A 12,173-nucleotide genomic window follows, 5' to 3' on the forward strand; every position below is an offset into this window, starting at 1 on the left:
GCAGGTTTCATCCAGAATGTGTCTGTACATTGCTGCAGTCATCTTTCCTTCATCCTGACTAGTCTCCCAGTTCCTGCTGCTGAAAAACATCCCCACAGCATGATGCCTGCCACCGACCACGCTTCAATGTAAGAATGGTGCCTGGTTTCCTCCAAACATGACACCTGGCCTTCACACCAAGAATTCATCTTTGTCTCATCAGACCAGAGAATTTTGTTCTTCATTATTTGAGAGTCCTTCAGGTGCCTTTTGGGAAATCTCAGGCAGGCTGCCATGTGCCGTTTACTAAGGAGTGGCTTCCGCTTACTACAATACAGGCCTGATTGGTGGATTGCTCCAGAGATTGTTGTCCTTCTGGAAGGTTCACCTCTCTCCAAAGAGGAATGCTGGAGTTCTGACAGAGTAATCACTGGGTTCTTGGTCACTTCCCCGACTTAGGCCCTTCTCTCCTGAACAGAGTGACCACTGGGTTCTTGGTCACCTCCATGACTCAGGCCCTTCTCTCCTGATCACTCAGTTTGAGGACTCCTGGTGGATCCGTACTTCTTCCATTTACAGATGATGGAGGTTACTGTGTTCATGGGGATCTTCAAAGCAGAAGAAATGTTTCTGTACCCTGCCCCAGATTTGTGCCGAGATAATCCTGTCTCAGAGATCTACAGACAATTCCTTTGACTTCATGCTTGGTTTATGCTCTGACATGCACTGTCAACTGCGGGACGTTATACGTAGACAGGTGTGTGGCTTCCAAATCAACTGAAATTGACCCAGATGGACCCCCAATTAAGCTGTAGAAACATCTCAAGGATGATCAGTGGAAACAGGATGCATCCGAGTGCAATAGCAAAGGCTGTGAATCTTATATACCTGTGATTTCTTAGGTTTTTTTTAATAGTAAATTTGCAAAAAAACAAAAAAAAAAACAAAAAAAAAAAAAATCCAGTGGCTATTATGAGGTATTATGTGTAGAATTTTGAGATTCTCTGTAGTAGGCCAAGTGCCTGTCTAGACATGAACATTCTGAGATGTGCACAATAAGCACTCCAAAATTATTCAGAGCTGCTAAAAATTAGGCCTACATGAAGCTTAAATTTTGGAGGTGGATTTCATGTCGACATGATCACCCAAAAATAGTCTTGAACATGAGCACTTTGGAACTAAGTGAGATAAATCATTCTGCAAAGTAACAGACCCCAGCATGTCCGTCAAAAACTTTTGATCCCAGAGAAGAAATACAACTGATGAGGCCCACCCATCTTGTAGAAAACAAGCCTGCAAAATTATTAAGGTAGTGATGTGCAGTTCGACCTGTAACCTGCTGGTACCCAAGGGCTGACCCACAGGTCAGGCATGTGCAGCGTGTCAGTAAGTGACACAGTTCCCACTAAGAAGTTAATAATTTACATTTATTACAGGCTTTCTAAATGCTATACAACAGGCTAATATGCAATTACTTCCATCTCTCACTCTCTTACACACACAACCCAGACAGTGTATTTTGTGCTGCTTGATATTGTCTGCATTTATGCTGCATTCACACTGCCAGTAGAATAATAGTTATACCGGTTGTCATAGCCAGAATTCCTGTCTGCAATGGCAGAATGTTTATGCAGAGCCGAGGCCATTTTTTCATTGACAGACAATAATTCGTTAGAAGAACGTGGTTTGCAGTGTATAATATATAAATAATATCTCAGGTGACTTGCTGCACTTTGATTCATCTCTCCCCAACCAAGTCTTTTCTCCATAAAACACTCTGTTCCCAGTCTGCTGTTTACAGCCAACATGTGAACACAGCACAAGTCATGTAACCTACACTTGTGGTCCAAATCCTTGTTGTTTGTGCTAGTGTCTATCCTTTTTAAAGTGTGAATTAAATAAGACACATTATGTCCAACTGGTATTCGTGGTTTTGCAGTTGTAAATCCTGCACTGTGTCCTGATCCGTGACTCAAGCAAGAGGTCGGTTTCAGCAGAGTTCGGGTGTCAGGAGCTCAGCACTCGCAGTGTAAACACACCTCGTCAAGTGTGGACAACATCGGGGCACAGAAGGGCCATCACAGTGCTACACCTCCTCTCAACTTGGGAGAACGTATCATCATTATAAATCGCCTGTAAACTCGCTAAATCGACGCCATGCGCTGTGAGACGGCGGAACTCAGCTGGCGCCGCAGTGCATCCTGGGAAATGCTGAAGTACAGAATGGATTCCACTGTAACATAACCCCCCCCCCCCCCCCACCCCTTTTATTTGTTGTTAGCCGGATTTGTTATCTGTCTTGGAAAATGTTAGAAATTCTAATACATAGGACACATTTTCTGCATTATTTTGCATTTCCCTGCACTTGACAAATCTGACCAACTGAGCTTTGTGCACAGACTGAACACATTGCGCATATGCACACTTAAACAATAGTGGCAGGAGACTAATATAAATCACACACCAACATTTACCAACCTACCAAGAAGAATATTGTGGGTAAATTATTGATGTAATGAAGGAAAGCCAAATGTGTCTAATTGCAGGCCTGAGTGATTACTAGTGATTGTGGCATTTTACAGATCTCTCTCTCCTCTCGCTCCTCACCCACACACATTTCAATAAACTACTTACACAAAAGTTGGCGGGTGTTTAACACGATGAGGCATTTGGTTGTTGCGCCTCACATTTCACAAGAGCACCATCATGACTGCTGAAACATCAGGTGCAGAAGCTGTCTTGTTCTGAGGCAAAATGCTGAGAGTTAAGCTTACCAACTGAAATCTGGATCAGTTGGTGGCATAATCCAAGTGATTGCAAGAGATCAACATTAAATTTGGTGTGACTGTAAAAGTTTTGGACATGTCCCAAGAACTGATGATGTGTGGTACTAATGTACATATTTTAAAAGTCAATCTGTTACCAAAAAACAAAACCAAACAAAAGAGGAGGCTTTAGAGAGAACATTTTAACCATTCTCTCTTCACAGGCCAAGTTAAATTGGTGACCAATTAAATGCAAGTTGTTTAAAAACTGTGTCTGCACAGAAAGTGGCCTCTGATATGAAGCTGCATTTAACGTTGCACACAAGACATTCTTCTGCAGACATTCCATTATGTAAATGACATTGTTTTTTATGGTTACTGAATGTTTATAAAACATGTTTAATACAGCAGCTGTTTTTTTTTTAAATGTGTGTGACTCACTTGAATGTCTTTCTTCCTCAGGACTGTGACCATTAACTGTTTCTAAGAGTCAAGTGATAGTCTTATGATCATGAAAATGCTAGAAGGAAGTATTTCCATATGCTAAGGCATAGATGACAAACACCAGTCATAAGCAAGTGAAGCCCCTTCCATTCCGGCTCCATGAAACCAGAAAACTCGCAAAACCATTTTTTAAGCAAAAAATAAATAAATAAATAAAAAAAAAAAATAAAAAATCTGTGTTTTAGTATGCTATTAGATTGCACCGAGGCCTCTACAATTTCTTTCCTCTGATTACCGATCATTTCTCCAGATGCCACGCAAGCACTTTTAGTGTCATTGGTTAATGCTTACATATCGGCTCAGAATGTGGAATACCTGTTGGTATTTAAAGGGCAGTGATCATCTGTCGTTGAGAAAATTAGGACTAGTAGTAATTCCAAATAAAGACAGAAACTGATTTTGTAAGGCAGGCCAAAAAGTGTGTTGCATTTGTGAAAGGATAAAGCAATTTTTGCTGTGGACACATAACCTCAACTCCATCCTGAGACAGTGATGTCTGTCCTCTTAAGAAGAAAAGAACCAACAATTATGTGCCATACAAAATAACTTCTTGCTCATCACATAATCATAATAAATAAATAAATTAATTAATTAATCTGCATCCAAGCTGATATGTTCAAGTTATTCACTGCGGCTGATTAACAGCAGAAAATAGGAAGCTATAAAACTTAATTACACATTTTAGAACCTGACAAGTGTAATTAACTGGAAAATTGTTTTTCTTGATCAATTGTCAAGATACTTTATTATGGATTTTCTGTCCTGCAAATAGATTAATTGATCATTCAGCATTACACTGATCTGAAGGATTTATCCAGTTAACGCTATCAGTAATATGGTAGCGAGGGAAGTCACCCCACTGCAAACCTGCCCCAGGTGAAGCCACCCCAATCCACCTACCTGTGCTTATTTTTCTAAAATAATTAAGAATGACTAGTTTAAAGTTAGGGGCCTGCCGGTGTGACGTGTAGAACTGGGCAGTGCTCTCTGCTTCTCCCACCTTAAAACATCATCTCACTCACAAAACATGAGTAAGAAAGGTCTATTATGCCACTGGTGCGTATAAATAATTTATTCCATAAACCTATCAGAATTTAAATATTGTGTTACTAGAGTGGGGTGACTTCACTATGAACCAGTAATACCATGATTCTTGATTAACAAATGCATGAATAAATTATGATATAACCCTTACTGTAAAGTGTTGCCACTAACACATTATTTTTGAGGCCAAAACATCAACTAAACCAAGTTGCTTGAATAAACAATTTATACAACTACATCTCCGTATTGCACAGTGACGGAAGAGTAGAAAGAGGAGAGGCCATTTCCTATGAAAGTCATAGCAATGAATCAGAGAAGGAAAAAGAGAAGTGCTCACACTTGCGAAGTCAGAGTTAATGATGAACAAACTACAAAGACTGGGAGGGAGGAAGGAAGAGGAAAAACCGAACTTCCCCCTCACACAGACACACACCTTGTGAGCAGCCTGTAACCAATTAGTCAAACACGTCGGTTACAAAAAGGACAGCCAGCTTAAACACCACAGGCCGATTCTGTGTCAAACACCAAGAGTCGCTTAAAAAAAAAAAAAAAAAAGTGAACCCTTCCCTGAGTAAAGACCTTTAAAAGCTGCTGCTCACCATGTGAGCAGGCCTCATGCACAAGTTAGTTCACCTTCAGTTACACCGAGTAACTTACCTCAACTTCTCAAACCGCCGATGTGAGCCAGTGTGGAGGAGTCCTGTTTTACTGCACGGCCAAGCCTCTGGAAATTAGAGAGGGTGGAAAAGTAGGCGAGCAGGCTGGGGCGGCAACAAGAAAAGCAGAGAAGAGAGGGAGAAAGAGAGAGATGGTATAAGTTAACCGAGAAAACTAAAGTGTGACTGGTACTGCAGGCGTCGAGTCTCCACCCTCCATGACTCACACAGATGGATAAGTAGCTCAGAAGAGGAAGAGAACAAGCGTGAGTGAAAGACTGCAGTGTGTGTGTTTAGCAAATGTCATTCAAGTATGAGTAAAAAGTGAAACAGCCCCAATTTAAACCAACACTGCAAACCCAACCCAAGCCTACACCACCTGGTAACCTGCCATCCAATCAAGTCAAATTTTACTCCCCGGGTCACACCCTCCACTCAACTACGGAGCTGCCTGGTTTTTCATTCTGGGGAGGGGTGATGATATTATTCACAGGCAGCAGGCAAGAAAATCAGTGGCGGCTCTGTTATCATGAAGGGGGCTATTGTTATGCCTCTACGCTACCCAGCCAACACCCATAAAGCAAAACTAGCTTCCACTGCCTTCTCTTTTATGAAGAATCGATTTTATTGACCAAAATGTCAGAACCGCAAGTACAGTGTGCTTCAGTAACTTGTATGTACAGTTAAGCAAACCCCATTACCATCCGCCTGATATCATCAATTTTTACAACAAACAAACTATCAAATAACTGCCAGAGAAGAACTGAACACACATACTGGCTTCAAGAGTGGGAAGCAGAATAAACCGTTATAAAAGAGCGGTATTTACTCAGGGTTGGTTGGTAAAGCAACTGGCGGAAGTGCACGATTGCTGCACAGGGACAACTGACATACTTTAATACTTAAAATTCCTAAGTGTGTTGTTTAAGGTTTCTCCCCCCCCCCCGACAGATCACCTACTCCAATCTTACTGCCACACCCAACGGTGCAGGTTCAAAACCTGCAGAATTGTTAAATGCTGCTTCTAGCTCATCATGGACATGGGTGAATAGGCATGAATGCTCAATACACGGGGTGGTACATAAATATGTAAATAAATCTTGCAGCTTCATTCACTTATTTCCTAATTTTAAAACTATTAAAATTAACAGAGTAAAATTCCAAACAGCACAGATGTTGTACAAAGCAAAAAAGACCTTTTACCAAAAAACATACAGCAACTGTTCAGGGATCAGAGGGGAATTAACAAAATCCATACAAACATGAAACGACTCTGCATTTCATTCTGTGGGGTAAGACTGTGGAACCATATGAATGAGGAGTTAAAGCAATGTCTAAACATTCAACAGCTTAAAGCAAACTATAAAGAATGTGTTTTCACGGATACGGGGATGAACCAGGGGGTGTGACAATCACCAGGTGTTCACAGGAAATCGTTATTATTTCTATATTTATTTTATGGATTTATTCATGTTCATTGTTAGTTGGGTCTATCTTTTCTGTTGTATTTTGTTGGGTTCTTTTTGTCTTTGTTTCTAAGGGCCCTGTCCCACTGGGGAGACGATTAATTGCGCATGAATTGAGTATACAAAGTACGGGCGTTCGTCATCGTCCGCAACAAAAATAGCCAAAAATGACAAATGTCCCAGTATGAATTATGGATATATTAATAATATATAGCGAATATATGATGTGCAGCTCAAAAATCCTGGCAATGGAAGAACGTGCCTCTGCAGATAATTGCGGGTGTCGGCCGACTCATACAAGCATGTTTCACGCATATTGCGGATGTTAAGCAAATATGGACCAATTTTATGTGCAATCCATATGCAAATCCTCCTAAACGTCAGTGGGACAGGGCCCTAAAATTGTATTGTATCATTACACTATGTAACAAATTTTTATTTTTGTTTTGTTCCTGGGTACACAGTGTGTTTTCCTAACCCGTTATGCCTTAAATAAATAGAAAATAGTTGTTATTCCACAGAAACTTTGCTTCTGTGATCAGGACAATGATATTTTGAAATTTGTGTGTTCAAGAATATTCTCGATTCACGTTCACTACTACTGACTAGTCTTCTAGAAATTCTTTAACTGCTAGAACTGTCCAGAATTTTCTAGAAGTTTCCAGAATTATCTAGAAATTTCAAGAAACTTAAAAAAATAAAATCAAAGTTTGTGCTGAATGTAGTCATTTTTCCATAGACTTTAGACATAAGCAGTTGAAATATAACACTTAGAAGCCAGGAACAAAAACTGTGTTAGTGTTATTATTGTTTTCCCATTTAATTTCAATTTATTTTCAAGCCTCAAGGCGCTTCACACAAGTCTAACCTTACTAACCCCCAGAGCAACAGTGGTAAGGGAAAAACTCCCTCTGAGGAAGAAACCTCAAGCAGACCAGACTCAAAGGGGTGACCCTCTACTAAATGGACTGCATTTATATAGCGCTTTTCCATCTGCACCAGACGCTCAAAGCACTTTACAAATAATGCCTCACATTCACCCCGATGTCAGACTGCTGCCATACAAGGCTTTTTTTTTTGTTTTTTTGTTTTTTTTTGTTTTTTTTTTTAAAGGAAGCAGGGCTTGATATACAACCCCTGGCAAAAATTATGGAATCACCAGCCTCGGAGGATGTTCATTCTGTTTAATTTTGTAGAAAAAAAGCAGATCACAGACATGACACAAAACTAAAGTCATTTCAAATGGCAACTTTCTGGCTTTAAGAAACACTATAAGAAATCAAGAAAAAAAGATTGTGGCAGTCAGTAACGGTTACTTTTTTAGACCAAGCAGAGGAAAAAAATATGGACTCACTCAATTCTGAGGAATAAATTATGGAATCACCCTGTAAATTTCCATCCCCAAAACTAACACCTGCATCAAATCACATCTGCTCGTTGACATTGACCCTATGTCATGAAATTGACCTTATGTGTCGTTTTGCAAGGAATGTTTTCAGTTTTTGCTCTATGGCAAGATGCATTATCTTCTTGAAAAATGATTTCATCATCCTTAAACATCAGAAAAGTGTCCAAAATATCAACGTAAACTTGTGCATTTATTGATGATGTAATGACAGCCATCTCCCCAGTGCCTTTACCTGACATGCAGCCCCATATCATCAATGACTGTGGAAATTTACATGTTCTCTTCAGGCAGTCATCTTTATAAATCTCATTGGAACGGCACCAAAGGTTCCAGCATCATCACCTTGCCCAATGCAGATTCGAGATTCATCACTGAATATGACTTTCATCCAGTCATACACAGTCCACGATTGCTTTTCCTTAGCCCATTGTAACCTTGTTTTTTTCTGTTTAGGTGTTAATGATGGCTTTCGTTTAGCTTTTCTGTATGTAAATCCCATTTCCTTTAGGTGGTTTCTTACAGTTCGGTCACAGACGTTGACTCCAGTTTCCTCCCATTCGTTCCTCATTTGTTTTGTTGTGCATTTTTGATTTTTGAGACATATTGCTTTAAGTTTTCTGTCTTGACGCTTTGATGTCTTCCTTGGTCTATCAGTATGTTTGCCTTTAACAACCTTCCCATGTTGTTTGTATTTGGTCCAGAGTTTAGACACAGCTGACTGACCAACATCTTTTGCAACATTGCGTGATGATTTACCCTCTTTTAAGAGTTTGATAATCCTCTCCTTTGTTTCAACTGACATCTCTCGTGTTGGAGCCATGATTCATGTCAGTTCACTTGGTGCAACAGCTCTCCAAGGTGTGATAACTCCTTTTTAGATGCAGACTAACAAGCAGATGTGATTTGATGCAGGTGTTAGTTTTGGGGATGGAAATTTACAGGGTGATTCCATAATTTATTCCTCAGAATTGAGTGATTCCATATTTTTTTCCTCTGCTTGGTCTAAAAAAGTAACCGTTACTGACTGCCACAATCTTTTTTTCTTGATTTCTTATAGTGTTTCTTAAAGCCAGAAAGTTGCCATTTGAAATGACTTTAGTTTTGTGTCATGTCTGTGATCTGCTTTTTTTCTACAAAATTAAACAACTGAATGAACATCCTCTGAGGCCGGTGATTCCATAATTTTTGCCAGGGGTTGTATAAAAAATCACCATAGGGGGAGAAGGGGTGGAATTCGATAACTTTTGGAACTAATTTAAATTTTTATGTTGTCTTTTTATTTTTTTCCTTTATGTTCAAAATAAATCTTCAGTCAGTCAGTCATTTTAAAAACCTATGTAAAACTCGAGGAAGAAAACTATAAAGGAGGGGAGAAAAAAAAACACCTATGCAGGAAGTAATAGATCTCCACGGCATATCATGCGTGGTATGAATCCATTTAAACTTGTTGCTTCAACCCCCACCCTCACGCACCTGAAAACCCTCACACAGCTCCTCACTGAATTCCCAGTTCGGTTGTTGTACTGTATTACAATTAGCTGACTGGGCTGGTTTTACCTGTCACTCTGGGCCTGAGGGGGGAGGCGAGGCGTGACCCCTCCCCCAAAACACTGGGATGAGGGAGGGGAACACACACCTACCCCAACACACTTCACACCTGACTGACTCCAGATTAGACAAGCATTGTCTACTGTAATGAGCGATAGACTGTGCTATTTAGAAAATGATAGTCATCTTGTTTGGTGAAACACTCCTTCCCTTCTTGCAAAATATGCAGCAAGACAAAAGTGAAGACAAGAACACAGAAATGCCATGTTTGGTGGATTACAAAAGCAGTTACTTACAGTAACTACTCATCTGGTGATATGCCTCACTTGTGAACTGTGAGATAATCAACACTGCCCTCACTCACTGTGACTGAAAGGAGGATTCATCCAAACAAAGCCAAAAAGCAGTGCGCGTGGTGCAGCTTTGCTAAAATTTCCATTAAAAAAAAAAAATGTTCATTTTTTTGATAAAAGCATGGAATTTGGCAAACATACTATAATGGGGGAGGTGATGGTCTAGTGGTTAAGGTGTTGGGCTTGAGACCAGAAGATCCTCGATTCAAATCCCCGCCTGACTGGAAAAATCACTAAGGGCCCTTGGGCAAGGTCTTTAATCCGCTATTGCTCCCGGTGTGTAGTGAGCGCCTTGTATGGCAGCACCCGGGGTGAATGTGAGGCATAATTGTAAAGTGCTTTGAGCATCTGATGCAGACAGAAAAGTGCTATATAAATGCAGTCCATTTACCATTTACATATTCTAAATTAACTTTTTTTCCAGATATGGAGCCATCCTGGAGCTGACCTCTATTGAGCTACAGGGGTCAAAATTTAAAGATGCTCCAATCATGTTGAAAAATAAACCACATTATTTGTCTGATCATAACGATTCCAAAAAGGTATAGTTTGGACGATCTATGACTGAATTCCATAGAGTTATGGGGTAAAAACAGCAAAAATGGTGACAAAAGTCAGTTTCAGTTTGTATAGGCGTCAAAAGTTAAAGTTGCTCCAATTTTGATAAAAAATTATGCAAATTGGTTGAGTTAATAGTATTTTAAAAAGGAATAGTTTGCACCATCTGTCATGCTTAATTATGTTACAGGTTAACATATGGCATACATCATATAATCCAAATGACATCTACCTTGTTTGACCTTTACCTTGAAGACCAAGCATTCAACACAGTCAAAACTATTCCATTTATTAACCCCTTTATTTCAACCAATAAATTTGCATTACTTTTTTACCAAAATTAGAGTAACCAGATTAGAGTGACCCCTGTACAAACTGAAACTGACCTTTGTTACCATTTTTACCCCATAAATATTCAGTCATGATAGTCAAAACTATACCTTTTTGGAATCTTTATGATCGGCAATTAATGTGGTATAGTTTTCAACATGATTGGAGCATTTTTAAATTTTGACCCCTGTGTAATTCTTTATCGACCCCTGTAGCTCATTAGACGTCAGCTCCAGGATGGCTCCATATCTGAAGAAAAAAAAAAAAAAAACTTAATTTAGAATGTGTGTGCCAAACTCCATGCTTTTATCACAAAATGAAACTGTTTTGCTGTGCCTCCCCACTATGGCGTAGAAAACAAAATTACTCACAAACTCGGTTCAACTAACAATTGTAAAAAGAAATGTTAGCAAATACACTCTCCCCCCCCCCCCCCCCCCACCACACACACACACGAGCTCTATGTCATTTCCACAACTCAAAAAGTAAATAATATTCCACCAATTTAAAAAGGCAAAAATCCATTTTTTTTTTTAAAGGTGCGTCTGGGTGACCTCATCCACATTTCATAGGAGCTAGATTAAAACTCAAATTTCTCTCAGTTATCTGATAAAGTTTGCACGTTAGGGAGACAAACAATGCAGGGATCAAATCTACTGAGGAAACGGATACCACAGTTGACTTTGTGCACAGCACCACTGAGGCCATACTGCAATTAAATGCACGCAATTGAAGCATTTTAGTAGCTGCAGCACACCCCTGTGGTCATAAGATTGGAATACAGATACTTAGCCTGTACCAAGATGGCAGCATCCCTTTTGGTGTGTTCTGGTTACCTCCAAGGAGGCAACATTTTCACCAGTGTTTGCAAGTGACAGCAATTCTTTCATAATTCTTAGAGCAGTTGAACAGACCTGGGAAGCTGATGTGTTGTGTGTATTTTGTTATCTGCCTCACTGCTTTTTGGCAGTGTTTGGATGAATCCTCCTTTCAGTCACAGTGAGTGAGGGCAGTGTTGATTTATCACAGTTCACAAGTGAGGCACATCACCAGACGAGTAGTTGCTGTAAGTAACTGCTTTTGTAATCCACCAAACATGGCATTTCTGTGTTCTTGTGTCTTCACTTTTGTCTTGTTGCATATTTTGCAAGAAGGGAAGGAGTGTTTCACCAAACAAGATGACTGAACACGAGATCACTGTATGCTACTTTGACATACCAAAACAAGAACACATTCCAATCAATCCAACCTGCACCTGCAATAAAAAAAAACAACAAAAAAACCCCACAACAGCAGTGACGTCGATCTCTCAGGGTCCTTGGGACAAAAATCAAGCCTACAGGAGAAAACATATTCATCTACAAACTCCATCTCAACCAAAAGATGTACACTGCTTTCATATTTACTAATGTTATAAAAAAAAGTCACTACTGGCATAAACTCACTCAACTGCTCACCACATTGCCAGCATGCCAATTTTCAAACTTAGAGCGTTCCCTCTCTGATTTCCTGAGTAATTTTGCTGAAATTCATCCATTTGAAACCGCACCAAATCATTTTCC

General features: G+C 39.8%; 1 protein-coding gene across 6 annotated transcripts in view; it reads right to left on the bottom strand.

Annotated features, from left to right (window-relative positions):
* elovl1b (ELOVL fatty acid elongase 1b) overlaps nt 1–12,173 on the bottom strand; it is a 90,365-nt gene that overhangs the window by 13,175 nt on the left and 65,017 nt on the right. For 2 of the 6 annotated variants that reach the window (XM_034179666.1, XM_034179663.1), the window contains exons 1-2: nt 5,176–5,321; nt 4,950–5,053 (exon numbers count right to left, since the gene is read on the bottom strand). The gene's annotated coding sequence lies outside the window, so the exon portion shown is untranslated. Of the gene's footprint in view, nt 1–4,949; nt 5,322–12,173 lie in introns of those variants that run through there. The other 4 variants (XM_034179667.1, XM_034179664.1, XM_034179665.1 and 1 more) reach the window with 2 other exon arrangements.

Source organism: Thalassophryne amazonica, chromosome 10 (genome assembly GCF_902500255.1).
Source record: "Thalassophryne amazonica chromosome 10, fThaAma1.1, whole genome shotgun sequence".
Lineage (NCBI taxonomy): Eukaryota > Metazoa > Chordata > Actinopteri > Batrachoidiformes > Batrachoididae > Thalassophryne > Thalassophryne amazonica.